Source organism: Pteropus alecto, unplaced genomic scaffold (genome assembly GCF_000325575.1).
Source record: "Pteropus alecto unplaced genomic scaffold, ASM32557v1 scaffold81, whole genome shotgun sequence".
Lineage (NCBI taxonomy): Eukaryota > Metazoa > Chordata > Mammalia > Chiroptera > Pteropodidae > Pteropus > Pteropus alecto.
The window spans coordinates 18,562,637-18,586,293 of NW_006433378.1; the positions used below are offsets into that span (position 1 = coordinate 18,562,637).

General features: G+C 35.7%; 1 long non-coding RNA gene across 5 annotated transcripts in view; it reads right to left on the reverse strand.

The window, feature by feature from the left end:
- The window catches only part of LOC107195419, a 279,224-nt gene that overhangs the window by 80,126 nt on the left and 175,441 nt on the right, over positions 1-23,657 (reverse strand). For 3 of the 5 annotated variants that reach the window (XR_003045213.1, XR_003045215.1, XR_003045211.1), the window contains one exon: positions 13,798-14,150. The exons of 1 other annotated variant lie outside the window; for it this stretch is intronic. This is a non-coding gene — a long non-coding RNA (uncharacterized LOC107195419). Of the gene's footprint in view, positions 1-5,133; positions 6,383-13,797; positions 14,151-23,657 lie in introns of those variants that run through there. One more of the 5 variants, XR_003045214.1, reaches the window with a different exon arrangement.

A 23,657-nucleotide genomic window follows, 5' to 3' on the forward strand; every position in this document is an offset into this window, starting at 1 on the left:
GACCAATATAACCATTGCAGAAATGCAGAAACCAAAAATTCTACCATGGCCCTCATCACACAACTTATCACTGAAGAGTTACTGATATCTTCCCACGAGCCCGTGTCTGTGTTTCATCTCTACATATAGCAAGTGCCTTACACTTAATAGTTGCTTAAATAACATTTATTAAATGGTTAGGAAGCAGCAATTTAAATACTGATCATTGTAGTTAGCACACTCATGTGGTATTATATGATAAAGCCATTAATTAAACAAATATTCATCAAATCACTGTGGGAAACAAAGCAAATAAGTTCAATCTATGTCTTTAAAACCTTTATGATCTGAAAACTACCACTACACACCTGTTACAATGGCCAAAATCCAGAATACTAACGACACCAAATGTGAGGATGCAGAGCCACAGGAACTTTCATCCATTGTTGGCGGTGATGCAAAATGGTACAGCCCCTTTGGAAGATCGTTTAGCAGTTTTTTTCACAAAATTAAACATGTTCTTACCATACAATCTAGTAATTGCCATCCTGGTATTTATCCAAAAGAGTTGAAAACTTATGTTTACACATGCAAATGTTTATAGCAACTTTATTCATAATTGACAAAATTTGGAAGCAATCAAGATGTCCAGCAGGTGAATGAATAAAGAAACTGTGATACATACAGACAAATGACTTTTTCAGCACTAAAAAGAAATAAGGTATCAAGCCATGAAAAGACACGGAGCAATCTTAATACATATTACTAAGTAAAAGAAGACAATCTGAAAAGGCTAAATACTGTATGATTCCATCTATATGACATTCTGGAAAAGGCAAGACTATGGAGACAGTAAAAAGAGATCAGTGTTGGCCAATGGCTGGGGGTGGAGTGGTGAGCAGGCACAGCTGAATAGTTTGAGTTGCCGAGGGTGATGTGCTGATGGAGAGTGAAGGTAAAGGCAAGCATAGTTGAAGGGATTAAGAGATTGTGAGGCTAACATGACTCAGAAAATGCAAGTGCAGACAGAGAGGAAGACTGTGAAACAAATACCAAAATCCTTGATGGTAGGATAATGTACTCTATGTCATTTCTTTTGTTGAAACTGCCAAATAGGTTAATATTACCAGAGAACATTAAAAACAAATTTCAAATTGAAGTATCATTTGGAGAAGTGATGCCATATTAGTTTTCATAATCCTTGTATTTTAGGCTTAGAAAGCCATGCATTTCTAAACCTCATGGTTGGGGCAGGGGAGAATGATTTGCTCAAATATTATCTCCCAACTAAGACCTTCTCTATTAACTCGTTTTACTACTTAAAATTGCACCACTCACTTCAGACTCTGGCAATTACCAGCCTCTCCCTGCTTTTTGGTTTTCCTCCCTAGCACTTGTCACCTTATGACATATCTGTCTTTATTGAAATTTTTTGTTTATGTTGCTCTTCCTTGAGAAGCAGGGAGGTTTTCTATATACTATTTCCCTGGTTCCAAAAACTGAAGCTGGCTCACCTAAGTACTCAACAGATACTGTATTTGATGAATGAGTGAATGTTTGAAAAGCAATAGAAAGTGCAACATGTGTAATTATTTCATAATTGACAGGCTAACCATAAAACCCAGGCCTTGGACACATCCTGCCATTACCTTGTCAGAAAGCAAGAAATGTGGGGATTTAGTGACAGTTTCTCAACAGAATACTACAACTTCTAGTGAAGCATGCAATGTTCCAATCTCGTATTGTCATCAAACAATGACTTGCAGAAGCCCAGTGTTTCTTCTTCATGGAGAGAATTTTGGTCTTCCAAACAAAATAAAAAGAAAAAAATCTAGATATTCCTTTAAATTCAAAAGAAAAAGAATATATTTGGACATTTTATTGGTTGTCTTTAGTAACGTAAATGTATGGGCTGTATCTTGTCAAAATTGTTCAGTTGTACATATATTTATTGAACACCTATAATGTGTTTATTTACTTGTTTAATCATAAAATTGATATCAAGTGCCTAATATATGCCAAGGAATGTACTAGGCAACTCAATAAAACTGACAATTTATTTTACTGGATTTCAATTTTCATTGCAATAAAAAAATTGTATAAAATAACTGAAACTTAGTACCTTTTGGTCAGCATCTTCCCATTTCTCTCTCCCCCAAACGCCTGGCAACCACCATCCTACTGAGTTTGACTATTTTAGATTCCACATTGTTATGGACTGCATGTCTCTCTCAAATTCATATATTGAAACTCCACCCCCAAATGTAATGGTATTAGGAAAGGCTTTGGGGATGAGTTCATGAGAGCAGAGGCTTCATGAATGGGATTAGCGACCTATGAAGAGTTCCAAGAGAGTTTGCTTCACTCTGTTCTCAGCCATGTGAGGATACAGTGAGAAATTGGCCATCTGCAAACCAGAAGAGTACCCTCACCAGAACCCAACCATGCTGGCACCTGACCTTGGGCTTCCAACCTAAAGAGCTATGAGAAACAAATTTCTATTGTTTATAAGCCACTCAGTCTGTGGTAATGGTTGTAGCACTCTGAATGGACTAAAACACACACATAAATGAGATCATGTAGCAGTTTCAGTTATGCAAGGTAACTGAGTTCTGAAGATCTAATGCACTGCAACATGACTATAGTTAACAATACTGTAGTATATACTTGAAATTTGCTAAGATGATAGATCTTAAGTATTGTCACAAAAATGAAAGAAAAAACTGATTATGTGAGGTGATAGGTGTGTTAGTTTGATTATGGTGATTATTTCACAGTGTACAAGTATATCAAAACATTAAGTCAGATACGTTAAATACATACAATTTTTGTGTCAACTAAACCTCCAATAAAACTGAAAAATTTCACAAAATAAATGATTTTTTTTTGGACTTTAAAATCATTGTATCCTACATTTTGTTCATACGTATTAATACTGAAAGTGAATAATGGTCTGCTGCATTCCATTCTGAAGCTACGCCTCTAGGTATTCACTAGGTATCTCTTGATGCTCCCATGTGAAGTTTGTACCATGAATGGGCAATTATAACAACTCCAGCCTGAGAAAAAGCATAGCAATCAGGAGCAAAACCCCCTCAAGAATGAAGGTCTGGGTCACAATATGAAAGTCTGAGTCATAGCAGAAGGCAAGCCCCTTAAGTCAGAAGAGGATGAGAGGAATCTTGGATGAGAAGTGGAAGTGGACATAACAGACATCAGTTATAGCTTTGGGACCACTGTAGGGAGAATGACTAGAGTTTGTTCCACTAACCCTCCAACCATCACATTGAAGAAGCCGTGGCTGGAGTGGACTTCATGCAGTACATCTGATCAGCGAGAGGAGTTTCTCGCAGATTTCCTTGGATCCCTATTACTGTTTCTGTGAGCCCCACATCCAACTTTGGGGCTTGTTTTCTTCCAACAGCCAGCATCTGACAGTATTTTTTTTGGAGAAATGCCCTCAGGGCTTTCTAGAGTCCATCTGCCTGCAGAAATCCCAGAGAGAAGCAAGTGCTATGACATATTCACCCCTAGAGGAAGCCCTTAGCCAATGACTGCTCGTAGACACACTGAGGCTTAACCCACACACCAGAGTTCCCCTGCAGGTTCAGGGGACCTCCTACTCTCCTCCACAACTAATTAGTTTCATCTCTATCCCTGTCTTGCTTCTCCTACCCCCTTATAGATTCCTCCTAGAAACACCCCCCTAATAAATCATTTGTCACCAATACTTTTGTCTCAAAGTCTACTTCTGGGAAACCCAATCTAAGTCACGTTTCGCAGTCTCACATTCAGGTATCCCACACAGATTCCCTTTTCTTTTTCTATAGTATCATAGGGAATTTCTAAGCAATCCCTTAGTGACACTTAACAAATAACAGCATTGCTTTCAGGAAGGCAGCCGATAAAGTTTCCCTCTTGCAAAATATTTTTCCTGAGGAAATATATATGAGTATTTGTGTGCATGTCATAAGTTGCAAGAGAAAAATTAGATAAAATCTTTCAGTGGTCTGAAATATTTGTATTAATTATTGAGAAGTGATTTCTTTTTGCATTTCCTTCTTCATATTTATATGACTCTGTGGCCCGAGGAAGCTTTATTTCTCTCTTGTTCTCTGAATGAGCTCGTAAGGCCATGATATTACTCTCATTGTCATGTTGAGTTTCAGCAGCTCAGTTGGAGCCTGCACTTGCGAAAAATGTACTTTCCCTTTTGGCTCAAAGGTGAGGTGATGACAGCGTTGTCTCCATGGCAGGGCTCAGGTTCCACTTGGTTTACTTCGATGTGCATATCTCTCCAGAGGACGGTGGTGAGCTGTGCAGGCGGCCTGTCTGAGCTCGTCAATACAGCAAGCCCTGTTCACTCACCTGGCCCAGGCAGGACAAGTGCCACAGGGAGAGGTGAACACAGCCCTTCGAATTAAAGGATGCTATGGCCATTCTGGTCTAATCTCTCCCTTTCTGATGAGGAAATTGAGGCTGCTCAAGGTCCAGAGAAATGTTGATGTCAGGTCTGTGATTACGACCAAGGTGTCCATACTCCCAGTCTACCTTGTTTTATACAAAACTAGATTTTATCTCTGTCCCTTGAAAGAGGTCCTTTCAAGTGTCTGCCTGGGACAGTAGTGGTTTTCACCACTCCCTCTCCAGGAAAGACAGATGGATATCTTCCAGATGAGTCACAGCTTTGGCTTTTCATTCAGCAAATATCTACAGTGGGTGAAGTTAGACATGTCCATTTTTATACCACATTGACCAACAAATGACCTGCTGTACAAAATGCTCAGCAAGGAGGAGGAAATTGGAAGGCATTGCTACTCGAAGTTACAAAACGGAAACTCCTCGACTCTCCAGCTTTAGTTACGTGGCCAGTTACACGTCTCTGATCTGTACTAATGGCGATCCCATATATTTTCTTAACTATTTAATATATCGGTAAAAAAGAAACTTATAAACAGTGGACCACTTTAACAGTTTTCATTATTTCAAGTTCTAGTACTTTCTTGAATTTAGGCAGTTATTTTTATTAGTAATAAAAACAGTTGTTAATAGTTATAAAATAACTAGTTAACATTTTTTTCATTTAAATGATTTGAGTCAAAAGTGAAATATAAGATTTAAATTTCAACAGGAAGTCAAACAGAAGCAGGGCTCAAGAAATGAAATAAACTGCATTTCTCATCATATTATGAATAGAAGTTTTCATTTATAAAGCACTATGATGATTAATTTTAGAGTCAGCATGATTGGCCCATGAGGTGCCCAGGTATTTGGTCGAACATAATAATAATATTTTTTTTATTATTGTGAGTGTTTTTCTGCGGGTGTTTCTGGATGAATTTAACAGTTGAATTGGTGGACTGAGTAAAGCAGATGGCCCTCCCCAATCAGTGGAAGGCCTGAAGAGAATAAAAAGCCTGACTCTTCCTCAAATAAAGGGGAGTTCCTCCTGCCTGATTGCCTTGATCTGGGATGTCGGTTTTTTCCTGCCTTCGAACTCCAACTGAGTCTCGAGCCTGCCAATCTTCAGACTGGAATTATACCATTGGTTCTCCTTAGTCTTAGGCAGATGACAGATCTTGGGATTTGTCAGCCTCCATAATCATATATAGATTATATGATTATAATCTGTTGTTTCTATAATGCACCAGGCATTATTATTAACTTCACCATGAAGCAACGGGATATATGTTATTCTTCCCATTTTATACACGACAACCTTAGACAACATAGTAAAGATTTCCAGGATTCAAACTCAGGTCCTTCTGCTGTCAAAGCCTAAACTGTATACATCACCCTCAAAGCCTCCTCAAAGCCTCACACCATTTTCTTCCCAGCTTTGTCCATTCTCCTGCTTTGGTAGCACAGTGAGTGTCAGAGTTGAAGTATTTTTGATGTGTTGGGACCGTGCTGTGTCTCAGGACTGTCGTTCTTGAGTATGAATTTTTCTTGTACAGGTTTGTGCACATAACTGTTTTAAGGGGAAGAGACTGTTGTCCTAAATCTGTGCTGACCACACTATAAGTCTTCGAATACTACCTTCTCCCTGATTTTAGGCACGGTCCATGTAGGATTGATCCACATGTTAAAGCACTTATGTCAACAAAAAGCACACATAATTTTAAACACCCAGGCCTTGGTCTGTTCTCACTCCAAACTCCCCGGCACCTCCACAGAGCCAAGGCAGGGTTATCATTTGGGAAATGGGAATTGTACAAAGGATGCCACTGGCATGTGGCAGAGGGCTGGAGTTTTTGTCAGATCCAACACTTCACTGGGCTCATGTGTACACAAATATTGATGCTGAGTCTCAAATACAATGGAAGCAGAAGCTGGTCAAATTGTTTTGCTGTATAGTGGTTTCATTCCGGGAAACTCTCTTTGAAGTCAAGGAGATGGATGCCTGCAACAGATACAGAGTGCAAAGTCCAGACAGGAATGGTGCTCATGTGTCACTCTTAAATACTTTCAACTTGGCTATTTTTAAGTCGAATGTCTTCAAATATGTCAAAGACACTTTTTCTAATTAAGAATAAAGGCCATGGCAAGTTGAGCTTTTTTTTTTAACTAAGCCAATTTTTTTAGCTCTTTAAACACAACTGAATGCATCTGGAAGCTTTTGTTCAATTATGAAAACCACATTTTTTCCATCCTCATGAATGCCTAATCCAAATTTCTCCATGTTTAAATATTTTAATACATATATGCATATGTAAATATATAGTCTATATATGCATAAGTATATCAGTGTGAGTTAATGTGTGTATAATGTATATGTTTATATACGTGTATTAATACCGAGTATGGAAAATGTTCATCTGGAGGCCAGTTTTGCAGTTCCAAATACTTAATTAGCAAATGCCATAATTGGGATTTTTCTGTTTCAATGCCAAAATAGAGAAGTGATAAAATTATGATAATTATGTCCAATTAAAGATATTTACAATATTTTGGATGGAGAAAATTGCCAACTTGACCTACTAGTGACTTTTCAAGTGTAATAAATTATCTTTGGCCAACTCATTGAAGCAAAATCTCCATAAAAATACACACCTACACACTCACATAACTTGTTTCAGGATAAGAAAAACAAATTACTTATTACTTTAGAAAGTGGTGTTGGAAGTCCCAGTTGGAACACCCCAAAATTTACAAATCTAGTTGTAAGAGATATACAAGACATAGTGTTGCAATGTGGTTAGCCATTCAAGCCCAAGACATCAGATATTCATTTTCACCAGGCTTTAAGGATGGGAAAAGCTGTGTGTGGGTCAAGGACAAAGGTGATAATATCATAAAGAGGTCTGCTGTGACTGGAGGAAGTATGACATATCCATGGAATAGTAGGGAATTCTAGTCCTCCTGACTAGAATTCAGTGTCCAGAGAAGCATGTCAATGGGTAGGATGGAGCCAGATTATGGAGACTTTCAAAAGCTATTTGAATTGGACTGGGGATTGAGGTGTAGTCCATTTTTAGTATGAATGATATGGTATAAATGGGGTTTGAGACAAATTGATGTCAACCATGTAGGTGAAAAAGAAATCAGCTAGTTTTTCTGACACCCAAGACTAGTTTAGGTTCATCCGACACATGCAAACATGGTACTCTGCTCTTTATTATATTTATGATGCTTGGATTTACCTCTACGTCTACCTTTGCCGTGAGACTATAAACTTCGTGGAGGCAGGAATTATTTCAGTCTTTTCACTGTAACCACTGTGCCATCTAGCATACTGCCTGGCACACAGTAATTGCCTAATACATAGCTTTGAATAAGTGAATGGATAAATGAATGAATTTATTACTGAATATAGGCACATGAAATAATGAACATGTGAACTATAACAGATATGAAAACAGAAAGATACAGAAAACACTGAAAATTAGATTAGCATAATTTTATATAGAAGATACAAGGGGATGAGACAAAAAAATATTAATAGTTTGCATCTGAACAGAACTTAAGAATTCATATAGTGCTTTCACAAATAACAATTTTGAGCTACGCTGCCCCCATGTTTCCAGCCCCAAATAACCAAAATAAATTGATGTCATTGACAAAATCCAACAATTGAGTAGCAGCACAGGTTTAAAAAATGAGATAGTTGTGGTCAAGTTGAATTTGAAAAGAAGGCAAGACATTAAAATGTAAACGCCTAGTATCCAGTTAAACTCAAGTGAAAGGACGGGTCTAGAAATATAAACTTAGTCTTTCAGTCATGAAAACTCATGAGAAGCTTTCAAGTGAAAACCAGATCAGTTTAATAACATGTATACATTCTTCAGTTATTAAAAATTCACTATAAGGTAGGTATCAATTGCATTTGCCATTTGTGAATTTGTGTACTCAAACTAAAAACTTATTAGTTTCAGGGTTGATACTATTTTTAATTAAAAGAAACGAAGTTAGAAATGTAGGCAATTTCCTCAAGTTCAAGTTATAATGGCCTTATGCTGATTTAACTTGGTGACTAGCATTTACATTTGCATTGTAAAACATCATCTTAAAATTGCACTTGAGAGAGAGCAGTTATCTCTTTGACTTTCCTCCAAGGAACAAGTACAATGCAGTGTTTTCTTCACAGAGGAAACAGTTTCATGAAAAACCAGCTAATGCCTATCTCTTGTATACATACATCATGAGGCCCTTTTGAGGTAAAGTGTGTTGATGGAAATAAAGTTCGTAATATCTCTCTCTCTCTCTCTCTCTCTCTCTCTCTCTCTCTCTCTCTCTCTCTCTCTCCTCCCCAACCCACCCACACACACACTCATTCTCTCTCTCATCACGTTGCTATGTCCATAATTTTCTAAGCATATCACATAATTGACTCAGAAAAGATGAATTCTCTACAGTGTATAAAATCAAAACTACTCAAGATATCTATTTCTTTCTATGAACTATGAACATCTATATCCTTTAAGCTATATTCATATTCTAACAATCTCATTTTTTATAATTTCTATTACAGTTTTTTAAATTTATTGTTCAACTTTTGGTGAAGGGGCATATTTTGTGTTAATTGTTGCTTATAATTCACTTTTCTGATTTTCACACATGGAAAAAAAAAACAGATTAAAACCTGTCCATCAAACATTTTGCAATTTAATAAAACCTTGATATGAAAAGTTTTCCAGAAATTTTCAGAATGAAAAATATGATCAAATAGCTTAACCTAAAGCTAAGATTTCAGCTTGGGTCTTCATCATTTTCTTGAGTTCTGAGGTTATTAAGAAAAACATGATAGGAAATTGAACACTAAATGACATATTTGGAGGGAAGAAAATGTCCTTGTATACATTAGATTACAATGCCATTTCACTGAACCATCAACCACTAGGACGTGGAGTTTAAAAGAAGACCTCTGACGTAGATCTCATCCAAGAAGTTTGTTATCAGAAGTAATAGAAATGCCTCTGCATGGCACACGGAACAGCCTCACTTGCAGAATTAGCTAATACAGAAGCCTCTAAGGATAGAATGAAGGTGGTTTTCTTTTTAGTTCTGAACAGACTTGCACAATGAGTGATATTTTTTCAATCTCATAAGCATTGCTTTTTAGTGAAAAGCAATGTGCAGATCTTCACTTTAGAGCACAAAGTAACCACCCTTTTCTAACTCTTTCCTAACCTTCATGTGTTTCTCAGGAATGCACAGCTTAGAAGGCCTCTTCTTGTCTACAGGGACAGACCTTCTTAAATGTGGAGTAGGTGTGCCCTAGCATGGCAAGATTTAAAGGCAATAAAAGAGTTCTCTCCCTTTCTCCATTTGAAACTGACTTTCCTATTTGCCTGTTTAAATTCCTACCTATGGTGATTGCATTCAGTTTATTCTTGGAAAAATCTGTAGTTCATGACCCAGAATGGAGCAGGAAGATACTGGGAGGGAGGAAGGGATGAAAAATACATTCTTCAGGACTTTATTAGAGTCATCTCTCTCTTCCTTCCTTCTCTCTCTCTTCTTCTCTCGCCCACCCCTCCTCTTCCTCCTTCTTCCTCTTCCTGTCTTCTGTCTCCATTTGGCCCTCTCTGCCTCTCTTCTCCCCTCCCTCTCTCAAATGATGAGATTAAAACGCAGGACCAGCAAAGAGGGAAGTTGAGTCATAGTTCTGGGGACCATGAGCAGGAGAACAGGAGCAGACTGAGTTCTAAAACTCTATTTATTACAATAAGTTTGTCAAAAGAGTGGTGTAAGGGATTTTATTGGGCCTTGTGTTTATTTCAAAGTCTGGAGCAGGAGCACTTTTATGTGGTTCCTTGTTTGAATTTGGTATTAGAAGACCCAAAATGATGTCACTAGAATTATGACCCATCTAACATGGAATCTCAAATTTGCCTTCTGCAAGGCTGGGGTCTTATTCACTAATACATTATAATTAGGTTTGAATTGAAAAGGTTTTTCAATTATCCTTACATTTTTAATATCATGTGCTTTCTGGAGCTGAAGGAGTGATCTCCAAGGTGGGATACATAAATGAAAGGAGGTACAACATAACCCACTGATATATAAGAGCATATAACAAGTTATATTGATTTTTATATCAAAAAGGAAAAATTAATCTCAATTAATATATAAAGCACAAATAATGGCATCTCACTGGGTCCATATATCAGGTATCTTAAGGATATGAAATTTGAAGAGGGGGCACATCATAATAAATACGTGTTGGCAGTGGAAACATCATTAATTTTATCACTTTCAACTTATTGATCAAATGGATCAAGATATCCAGCCATAATTGTTGTAATCTTCACAAAGTGGGAAAGTAGCTTTAAAAAAGATTCTTGGGGATCAAAGACAGTACTAATGAAACAAGCAACAAAGAAATGGCTAACTCCTCTTTTACTTTGGAAACAAGCTATTTCTCACACATACCATGAGAAGTTCTAAAATGACAATTTTCAACAAATATAACAAGAATCCCTGCAACTGAAAGACCAAAAAAATTATTTGAAATAAAGAATTACATCTACCAATACCAGGGACGAATCTCGCTTAAAAGTATTCACTAAAGATACCATGACGGGAACCATCAAATAAGCAAGATATTTAAAAATATTGTTGACTTCATCTCATTCATTTTAGTTTCTTGTTTTGCGTTGTTTTAATAAAATAAAACTCTCTGTTCACATTTTAGATTTGAGAAGAAATTGAGGTTTTTGTATGAAAACTTATTTTATTTTACAATGATAATATATTAGATTTGTAAGAAACTATAGAGGTCTTTTAATTTTATAACCTTCAAAATTCTTTCTAAAACTTCCCTGATGCATGGCTATGCAGTTTTTATATGAAAATTTCCTGTGCTGGATACTTCTATTGTGGGACATCTCAAAATTATCAGAAAATTATTTCTTTTAATAAGTTGAATACTATGTTCATATTATAACTTCCTTTTTTATTTCCTGGTCTTTCATATGTTTTCGGGTTGAATATTTCCAGTTCCTCCCATCGCATGGTTTTCTATAGCTTTTTTTATTTGTTTCTTATCTCCAGATGGATTACAGTTTGCCTCTTTCTAACTCTAAGAACTCAAAACATCCTCAGGATCATATCTAACCAGGGTGGCAGGGAGTAAAATATTAAACGAGAAACTACTATGTGCCAAGTAGTTTTGAAGGCACTGGAAGTACAGTAATAACAAGATAGATAAGTTCCTGGCTCATACAGTTTAAAATTCAGTGAGGTGGCCACAGACAATTAGCTAGTAAAAAAAATAGCAAGAAAAACATGACATGGACATCAAAGCCAGGCAGAGAAGTACAACAAGGAGATAAGTCGGAGAGTGACTTAGTGGTTAACTTGAATTGGGTGGTCCAGAATACCCTTGCTAAGAAAAGTTACATTTATGCTAAGATCTGGAAGAAGAACCTGCCAAGGATAGGTACCACTTGTGCAAAGGTCCTGAGGTAGGAAGTAGTTTAGCATTGAGGAATTAAAACAAGTCAAGTAGGGCTGGAGTAGAGGGAAAAAGAGAAAACAGTACGAAATGAGGCTGGAGAGGGAGAGACCAAATACTGAAGGATCTTGTGTGACATGCTAAGAATATATAATTTTGTGTTGATTTTATACTGAAGAGCCTTAAGTACCCATAATCAAATGAAGCCAAATCTCTCACTGCCTTCATTTCACATTCCAAAACTATTTACTGTTGGGCCCCCAATTAGCCAATCATTGTTATATGTTTTAGGATATGCCACCTCTAGTTATAACACTTCTCTCTGCTCTGCAAAGCATTTGACCATTCCATATGAAGGCAGGCAAAAATCAGTTGTTCGCGATCCAAAGAATCTGCTGATTCTAATCACCCTAGGAGCCCATTACATAGCATTTTCTCATTCAATGCCTGGAAGAAATAATATTTCAAAAGCTCTTCAATTAAAATGACAGGCTATTCCTGCAAACGGCAAAACAAATGTCTAACCAATGTCTAATATTCTGCTATTTGGAATTCTCGAGTGTCTTAAACATAAAAAGAATAACAGGAAGAATAAAACTGAGTGGCATCAAAATTAGGATAGGAATTTAAATGTTATGGCATGAATGGTGCAATAAGCATATTAAAATTAGTTTTGCTTAAAATGTCACTTAAGAATTTCAAAGTCTTCATAAGTTTCTTCTTTCAGCTACCTCACTTTTCAAAATAAAATATTTGGGTTTCATGACTTGCAACCCTATATCCACAAAAACAAAAAATGTTTTTTTGCTTGAACTTCTCACAAGAGGAATTTGCTGGCCTATTTTCTTGTAATTACTGTGCACTTATTCCTTGATTAATGGTTTATATGTTGACACATAATTCATTGTTTTATACTTCTAAATTATTCTAGTATGAACAAAAGATTTGTGTAAAAACTCAACGTGGAATCTTGTTCTGAATTGATTATTAGAACAAAGCCATGTTCACTGGTTAAATACTGGTTAATCACAGGTGAACCTCTTTTAACTTTATATTTTGGATTGATCTCCTTTTCCGCTAAAATATCTATGTAAACTGATATAGTTTTTAATCCGTCAATGATCCTATAAACCCTGTCTCATACTTGCACTTGGCATAAGAACACTTGCCCTCAAGTGAGTATTTTTACTTTTTGACTGTACGTTGGCACACATCAACTCAAGACTAGTGAATATTTTTAACAGTTATAACAGTGAAAAATTAGACTTTATTTCTTAAAATTTCTGAGCTTAAGTTTATATATAATAATAAACTTACTTTTTCATGGGATATTCCATGCACACCAGGTATTAGGGGCTGAATTGTGTTTCCCCCAAAATTTATTGTAAAGTCCTACAGTACCTCAGAATGTGACTATATTTAGAGATAGTGAATTAACAGAAGTGATTAATTAAAAATAAAGATATTAAGTTGGGCCCCAATCCAAAATAACTGATGTCCTTGTAAGAAGGGTGAATTTGGACATAGATAGCTACAGAGGGAAGATAATGGGAAGACACAAGGAAAACATATCCATCAACAAGCCAAGGAAGAGAGGCCTGAAACAGATCCTTCTCTCACAGCCCTCACTAGAAACCAATCTTATTAATACCTTGATTTCAGACTCCTAGCCTCCAGTATTATGAGAAAACACATTTCTGTTGTTTAAGCCACCCAGGCTGTGGTACCTTATTATGGAAGCCCTGGCAAACTAATACACTGGTTTCAAATAAATGTGAAGATTAGAGGTAGCTAATATAATTTTATGTCTTATGGGAAGTCATTTTCTGGCTACATATCTTTAAGAGCACATAAAGTAATACCATAAGGTGGCATAAAGAAATTGAAATAACAAATCGAAGCCAGAGCAAATTTACTATCATTTTGTAAACTGAATTCATTTTCATAAAATCACATGACATTATAACAGATTACATTTGTGAAACATTCATTTTACTGCCCATTAGCATTTTTCCAAATATACTAACATAAACTAGCAAAAGAGCTCTTACTCTTTCCTACCATTGGCTACCATAAAAATCTTCATTTCATACGTACTTTTCTTAATTTCGCCTTCTTTTGGAGTCCTTTAAAACACAGCGTGGGCAGACCATCTTCATTGCAAGAGGGCTGAATAGAGAACCATTGATTTCATTCTTTCCTTTCTTCTCCATTGTCAACAATAATTAATGTTCTTATTAAAGTAATATGGTTTTAATTCTGGTTTGGGTTGCTAAGGACCAAAGATAACACACAAATCAATGGAACATTAAGAAACTACAATTCCCACAAACCATAATCCGAGATAAACACCATATGACTCAGTAAATCTAAGGAAATGTCTCTTAAAATCCGAATGCCAACTTGCAGTGCCAAGTAAATGCCTGCAGTTTCAGATTCATGAGCAAGGAAAAACTAGAAGTCTGTGAAACTCAAAAATGTTACTGTCTTATTAGCAAACTACTTTCATTTATGTTTGTTAACTGTATTAACTAAAATTTATGATCCTTCTTCCACAAAGAAACAAATAACAACAAATTTTTAGTCTTTGTAAAATTTTTAGTCTTTGTTCATTTTTAGTCTTTGTAAAACCAAAAGTACAGAGAAAAAGTTACATTAGAATTTTATCCAGAACTTCGGAGAAAGTGTATGCCAAAGTAAATTATAGGAATTTTGAATGCTATGGTGAAGTAGTCTCTTCTATCCAATAAGATGCCCCAGCATCTTACCCATAAAATTTGTTATTTGACATAGTTCTAAATCAAGCATTCTCTCTATAAGACATAAGAAGTTACATTCTTTCACTTGTATCTATAATAAAGGATAAAAGAATAAGGATAAAACAGAGATGTGTGGTCTGTTTGCTGCTGACATCCAAGAGGAATACCAATCTAATAAGAGGAAGGTGACCACAGTGGTTCTAGGCAGTGACCACACTCAAAGTTATATGTCTAGTGCCATCACTATTCCAAGTCAATGGTCCAGTTTATATCGGTTTCCTAACATGTGACTCTGAACATTTAAGATCCAGAGACTCCAGAGAAGGACTCTGGAAAGAACTGAGAAGACTATCTAGTCCCTGGCTCAGTGGGCTAGAGTCTGGAATAGGGCCCAGTGAGGACTAGGAGCACTAACCAGAACCTAAGGCAGAAAATCACAACAAACTAGAGGGTGCATGAGCCATTTGCACCTGGGGCACTGACACTGACCCACAATTCAGTGTGACTACACCAAACACCAAAAAGACCAGCTATAGACCACACTCTGTGATAGGTATGGGCTTCTCCTGTACTAAGCAGAATAAACCCATAGACGTCATAGTTCAGCTGAACTTGGGAGGAAAGGCAGGGCCTAACCACTTCTGGCTGGTTGGTGAATAGATAGATTTATATTTACCATATTTTGGCTCATTATTAAAATGAGACTTAGCCTTTTACGAATCTACTTGCTAAGCTATTCACCCAACTTATTGAAATCAACTGAAGAAGAATGACATCACTACTGAGCTCTGGTTACACATCAGTAGAAAATAATGAAGAATTAGATGAAAAATAAACAGGTAAGTTCTTTTGCAGAGCTATTGTGTTTCAAGAATAAGGTTTATTTCAGGAAAAGATTTATTCAAAAAATTGGCTATTCCAAAGGAGAGTGGTTCTTAACAGATATTTATGGAACTCATATTAAAACAAGCCCAGCAATAAAAACATACTTTGGGGAGACTTTTAAAAATATTATAACATGCAGGAACCCTAAAGATATTCCAGTTCAAGTCATTCATTTTGCTTATGAGAAAACTGAAGCTCAAAGAGATTCTTTCTATTACCTTATATATCAAATAAATATGCCATAATTATTAAAATTTTTAAAAGACTGAAAATATCGCGTAAGCTTTGAGACACTATACAAATATAAAGTATTGTTATTATTGCTATTATTAATTAGAATTAAACCTATAAATGGCTTGAAAGTTGTTTTTAAAATACCTCAAACTTTAAAAAGCAAAATGAAAAAGCAATTAAGAGATTTCCACTTCTGGCCAAGATAGAGTAGTAGGGACCAATTTATCCTCCCACTAGGAAAACCAAAAACAGGAAAAATATACAAAGTGACAGTGTCTAATAACTGGCTATCAGGCAACAAGAAATGAGAGATTAAAAACAATTGCCAAGATTATTACCTTGAGAAATTCTTCTAGAGCAAGGATCGATGAGCAAGATCATAGGCAGAGATTAGCTGACTCTCTGAGTTAAGGATGCATATCTGAGAAAGACCAAAGCAGGTAATTCATAGGACAAAGTACTGGATGCAATTAATAGTTAATTAGATATCATAGATGCAAAATTTAGTAAAGTTAAAGTCATATAGATAGAAATTAATATGAAGCATAGAACAAAGAATCCCCCCAAATTAAAAATGAACAGAGCATCAGAGAGCTGTGGGACAACTTCAAGCAGCCTAATATGTGTGAAATTGGAGAATAATAAGTAAAAGAGAGAGAAAGGAAATATAGAAAAATATTTAGAGACTTAATGGCCAACTTATTTCCAAAATTAATAAAATCTATAAGCCAACAGATCCAAGAAGTTAAAGAAAACTCAAGCACCAGAAACATGAAGAAAACTACAGCAAGGGATATCATAATCACATTGCACAAAATGAGTGATGCACAAAATATTTTTGAAAAGCAACCAGAGTAAAAGAAATATTACATTGAGAAGAACAAACATAAGAATGATAGATTTCTCTTCAGAAGTGAGAAGAGAGAGGAGAAACACCCTCACGGTCTTGAAAGAAAAAAAATATCAATCCACATTTCTATATCTATCAAAAATGTCTTTCAAAAATGATGGTTAAATAAAGACTTGTTCAGACATAGAAATATTTAAGCAATTTATCATCGGCAGACTCATACTCAAAGAATGTTAAAGGAAGTTCTTTAGGTAGATAGAAAATGATATTAGATGGAAAAATGAATTTACACAGAGGAATAGAGAACACCAGAAATACTACAAGGATAAACATATCCATTAAAATATCCTTGGAAAGTAAGAATCAAAAAATGCTTTTTAAGATATATAAAAACTGAAAGAATTCGTCAGCATCAAATATGCACTCTAGAAGAAATGTTAAAAGAATATTCTTAAAGCTGCTGGAAAAAAGAAAAATAATAATGCCAGACAGAAACTCAAATCTACAAGAATAGAAGACCAGAAAAGGTAAGTAGATGGGTAAATATAAAAGGCCTCTTTGTTGTTGCTCTTGTAATTTCCTTAGAAAGACAATTCACTTTTTAAAGCAAAAATAATAGCATTAAAAGGTGGACTTTTTACTTCAGAAGTAAAAGGTACCACAAAATGGCACAAAGGATGGGTGGAACGGGAAACAGAATTATAATACTGTAAGGCTATTGCATTGAGAATTGATAAGCACATTAACTACGAACTATAAAGTGTGAAGTAGCTTAACATTCATTGATTCTAAATAGACTTGGATAAGTTTTAGGCATACAGCAACTACTAAAAATTACTTTAAAAAAAATATAAAAGAAGTATAACTAAGAAGCCAATGGAGCAAATAAAATATACTAAAAATATGTGTTTAATCCACTATTAAGAAAATGGTAAGGCAATCACAAACTAGAAGCAAATATTTGAAAGACATATATTCAAAAAAAGGGTTTATATCATAATATAAAGAACTCTTACAACTTAATAATAAGACAAACAATTCAATAAAGATTTGGGCAAAACAAGTAGAAGAGGAAATACAAATGGCCAACAAGCACATAAAAGGATGTTCAAGATCACTAATTAACAGAAAAAAAGAAGTTGGGGACAGTGGTGACTGAGGCGCTCGATATGCCAACTAGCTTTATATATACAGTACACTTTAACTATATACAATTCTTAATTGTCAAATATATCTCAATTAAAAATAACAATAAAATGCTTCAAATGCACTCATCTACTAACATGTGACACAACAATTCTGCTCCTTTGTACTTAATCCAGAGAAACAAAACTATATTTCCATAGAAACACTTGTATACGAATGTTGGTGGCAGCTTTATTTATAATAACAAAACAATGAACGATTCAAATGTAGATTAAGAGGTGAGTGACTAAGCCAATTATGGCATAGTCTGTTAATAAAATACTGTTCATCAATAAAAAGGAACAAACTACTGGAATGAGCAATGACATGAATTCATTAGAGAAACATTATTCTGAACAAAGATGTCAGCACAGGAAAGAGTACATATTGTATGATTCCATGAGATTCTAAAACAGGCAAAAGTAATCTACAGTGATAGAACTCTGAGCAGCAGTTGCCTGGGGCTGAGGATGTAGGTGATTGACTGCAAAGGAGGACAGGGCGAGTTTTGGGGTTAAGGAAGTGTTACATATTTTGATTAGGATAATGGTTATAACAAGTGCAAACATTTGTCAACGCTCATTGAACTGTATTTTTAAAATGCGTGCATTTTATTGCATGTAAACGTTACTTCAATTAAGTTGGTTTTAAAGAAAAATGCGCTCTGAAGAAAACATATACAGTAAGCTTTTACCCTTGCTCCAACAATAACTATTTTAGCTTCCCCAAGTTTCAGTGTCCCGAGGTATAACATGAAGCATTTTCAATCAATGACTTGTAAGTTCTCTTTTATTTGAACAGGTTTTGAAGTTTCAAATGCTGACATTAACTTAAGTCAAGTATAGTTCATAAACATCCTATACCTAGTGTAATCTCTGTACCTAGACATATATAAATGTGTGTATATACACATATGTATGCATAACATGTCTGAATTTACACATATGTGTATATACATACATATGTATATTTATATACAATAGATATATACACATATATACAGAATATATGAAGCTTACTGCCTTTTTACTTAACATGCAAACTTAATGGTATTTTTAGTTAAAAATTCCCAAAATATTGTGTTTCTATTTTATAGTTTCAAGACTGATGTTAATGGATCTTCACATCTATTGTGAGTTAAGAATTGCTTATCGTTACTATGTTATAATAAATTTTGGATTTTTTAGTATTCTTATGCGTCCAGATGAGATCACAATTTTTGCACAACAGTCTTCTTTAATAGTCTTGCTGGTTAGAACATGTGGGCATCGCATATCATATAACGTATTGGCTTTTTCAGAATCACAGGGAACATTTAGCATGCTTCAACTTTGTACTTCGATGTTATGTGTCATCATTTACTGAGCATTGCTATTCATAGGACATCAGAATGAAATAAACCCTGAAACAGAGCTAGTGAGTGGAAATCTCTGAAAAAAGAGACCTGGGATCCAGATTTTTTAAGTAAAGCCCTCCTCACTCACCCCACCTCACACACAATGACTTTCAACATCCAGAGAGACTAGGAAAAACTTGCTCAATGTGAGAAACTATTAAATTTACCTTAAAGTCTCGGTAGTTTGCTTCCCAGAGACATTTAACATTCAGTGCGCTCAAATTTGGGGTGCCTCTTTCTCTGAAGTCTCACTGGTAGACAGAGAAGAGGAGGTGGGATCTAAATTATAACTATGCAGACAGATTCGGGGATAGGGGAGAAGGCACTGTGGTTTGTTTAATGTTCTAATTAAGTGTACCCAAGGCTATTATTGTCAAGTAATTACCTCTATGTCAAGCAACCTGGGCCCTGAAAATCAAAATAAATCATGGCATTTCTCATCTAAAAGAGCCAGAATGTGAATTTCCAAAGTAAGCGTCCTGATGAAAGCAAATGCACTTGTGGACATTGGGTGTGTATCTGATAGCCAAACATTTGAACTACGCAGAGTAGCTATGAGAGTCAATTACAAGCTGGGTGACAGGTCCAAAAGACAGCTCACTTAAAACATCATATTTGAAGCCAGACAGAAAAAGTTGAAAACCACATGATATCACTTATATGTGGGATATAAACCTAAAAGCAACAAACAGGACAAACAAAGCAACTCATGGACATGGACGATAGACTAGTGGTTACCAGAGGGTAGGGGGGAGGGGGGAATGAAGAGGGGAGAGGGGAGGTAGATGGGGTAAAAAAGGTCAAATATGTGGTGACAGAAAGAAATCTAAATATGGGCAGTGAACACACAATGTAATATATATATGCCTTACTGAGCTGTACATCTTACAAAATAAAATAGGTAGTATATAGAAAGAAATGCCTGACTTGGGGAGTTGTAAAATCATTATTATCAAAACAAGATGATATGTATATAAGTAATAAAGCACATTGTGATCCATGAGAACATATTATCTTATATGACAGGTTAATCTTAAACTTATTTCTCTGTTAATATAAAAATTATTTTCCTATTTTAGCTTTTTATGGGAAACACTTTGATAATTAGTTTAAAGTTTTCTGTTTAACTTAGTTATCAGGGTTTGTGTGTGTGTGTGTGTGTGTATGTATGTACATGTGTATATATATATATATATACGTATGTATGTATATATATATATAGGTTTATATATATATAGAACAGATAAACCAGATAAAACAGATATATATATAGTGAACAGATAAACCAGATCAGGTGGTCAAAGGACAAACTCAGTCCACTAGTCCAGTGAGAATCAACATCACTTAGTGTCCTTGAAATCCTGTTCTCAGTTTCCTATGTCAATTGACAGGAAGTTACTAACGAGAGTAACAAGTCTCTCCAAAAAAAAAAAATATGTGTGCCTCTCGGACCAGCGTCAGTGGATGGGTGTACAGAAGGAGATTTCCATACTCTGAAACTGACATGGGGGAATTTGACCACAATTCCAGCTCTCCCTTTTCCTGGTTTATAGATGGACTGTTTTGGAGGGGCCAGCTGATTCAGGCCCAGGAAAACTTCAAAAACATACCAGGATATGCAGACAATATTCAAGATGTTATCTGTGGAATCAGCTGAGGCTTTTTTATTATGATTATTAAAGTTCTGGAAATTCTTTAGCAAATGTGTTAGTAACATTTTTGAAATATCTAAACCTGTTGAAATTTTCCTACTTCTGTAACTGTTGGTTGGTCAGTCAGAATTCTCTAATTCAATAATTTCCAAAACCGATTGCCAGATCTTTTCAAAAATACATATTCCGAGTCCCACCCTAATTCAGCGGTCTGGGATAAGATCCAGGAATATGTGTAGTAAAAACCCCCTTAACCAACCAAATTATAACTGGCATTCTATTTGTTCAACACAAACGTGGCAGAAAGCAAAAACTCAGAAGAAATATGGCATATACACATCTTTAAGGTACGATAGTTTATATGAAACTAAAACATATAAATATATCCATTTGCCACACCATTTTTTTTAATTTAAAAAAGGTAGACATTTACACAATCCAAGAAGTGATCTCCCTGATTACTCCAGCACTCAGCTGGCTCTACACACAGCCACTACAGTAATATTGACTATATATCTATGCTCTACTCTACATTCCTGGTGCCTATTTTGTAACTACTAATTTGTACTTCTTTATGCCTCCACCTTGCCACACTTTTGACATAAATAATTTTTTCTCATCTACACCTATTGATTGCATATTTCATACTCACGAGGTAGGTTTATAATTTCCAGTTTTAGTTTCTTTGAGAGACCAAGGACTTACACACATTTGCAAAGAAATCTGAACATGAGCTCTTAGATTTTTGCAATTTTTCCAATCACAGTTTCCTTGTCCACATACGACAATGAAGAGTATCGCTCTCTTCACACTCGTATCTTACTAGTTTACACTGTATCATTAGCAGGTTTAGGAACAAACACACAGGCCTAGTAAGTATCTATATCAAGTGGCATGTGCAGATATGCTTTGGAATACTAGAGAATGGCTTACAAACTGGGAGCAGTCAGCCTGCCGTGGTCACCAGTATGTTTTACTAAAACAAAGAGAAAGTTTGGTAAACCAGAGAGTGAGCTGAAGACTCAATAGAATCTCTATAATACTTCTTAAGAGCTTCGCCCACAGGTTATTACGATGAGCATCTAAGGTTAGGAAATATTACCCTAAACCAGAGCTTCTCAAACTTGAATGTGCATACAAATCCCCTGAGAGTCCTTTACAACGCAGATTCTGGTTCTGTATGTCTGGGGTGGAGATTGGTAACAAGCTCCTAGCTTGTTACCAATCTGAGTAGAGAGGCTCTAAATGAGACCTTTAGTTTGTCACATGAAATTTTTGATGAATAGGAAAAAAAAGAGATTTGGTGTAGCAGCAAAATTGTAGTTGAAATTGGATTATTCTTACATTCTAATCTAATTTTTAAAACTTATTAAAATTCAATAACTTCTTTAAAAAGAAGTTTGTTAACCAATCATTCTCATTATAAGCATGTTTTTTTGTTTTGGGGGGTTTTTTTGTTCGTTTGTTTGTTTTAGTTTTTCCAACTATTTTCCATTTAGAAGAAAGCAGTTTTTGGGAGGAGTAGCAGAATGCATTTTCATTGTCTGGTACTGATGTCAATGTTACTAATTCTCTTTTTCTGCCCCCACAGCAACATAGAAATTGAACTATTTGACTTTATAACTTCTGGCTTAGAGGAAAGGAAATTATATTTATGGAAAACTTCATCAGGATACCTTCTTCTCTCCAATTCTTTCTGTACAGTTTGGGTCTAGTCAGTGACAGTAGCTAACACAAAGCCAAAATCTGTAACGTATTGGCAATAAATATTTCCTTGATGAATCATCATAGGAAAGCAGTGAAGTCTGACAGTGGGATAAAGAAGAAAAGTTAAATCAGTTCTAACAAATTTTCTCTTGCTTCAGGTGGTTTATAACATTGTCAATATGTCACAAAAGGAAATTTTAGTCGGAGTCCCATTTCTTCCCACTGTATGGCTCCTACCATGATTGACACTTGATTTGACCCATTTTTGGCAATCTACGACATTACTCTAACACTAGAAACCAAACTCTAATTGTGATATGCTCGCATATTGGATGGGATTATGGGAACTGGTATCGCTATCAGTAGAGTATTTACTTCATGTGACCTGAGAGGAAGCAAGTCTGAACCCACGTGCAGGGAGGGAGAGGCTGGTCTCTACAGAGGTCTGGAATTCATCCCTCAATCATCAAAAAGCCTTCTAGCACCTGTGTACCTAAGCTTGCGGAGCAGGTGAACATAGCTGGGCTCTCCCCATCAGCCAGGATGCTCAATGCCTCATCTTTAAAGGACATCATTTACTACTGAAAATCCATATTCAAGACTTTAAACTCCTAGTTAGGTGGAAAATGTTATTTAAAAAACACACAGAAGAATTTTCTTCAAAATTATGGCAAGGTTTTTAGGAAATAGAAGAGACGTAACAGGAAGTCCTAAATGGGCTGTTATTGGTTAAGTGTAGCATGACAGTCATGCCCACATTCCCATGTGTTTTAAAAATATCCACATGTAAGAGCTCTGAAGGTTTTTTGTTTTGTTTTGTTTTGAAGAGATGAAGATGCTGTTTGCAATGGATCCTGCTACTGAATTAGCAGTCCAGCTTTTGAAACTCTACTTTAATATAATATGTAATAATGGTTTTGTTGTGATCTCTGAACTGTGTAAATATCAGGAAAAAGGAAGCAAACTTTCAGAGGCCAGAGACCCTCTTTGAGAATATGATGCAGTCTGTGGGCCATTATCCCAAGACACAAAAATAACCTTCCGCATACAGCTTCCCAAGGGATGCCCTAAAGATTTTTTCCTCTACATCAGAGGTCCCCAATTCCCTAGC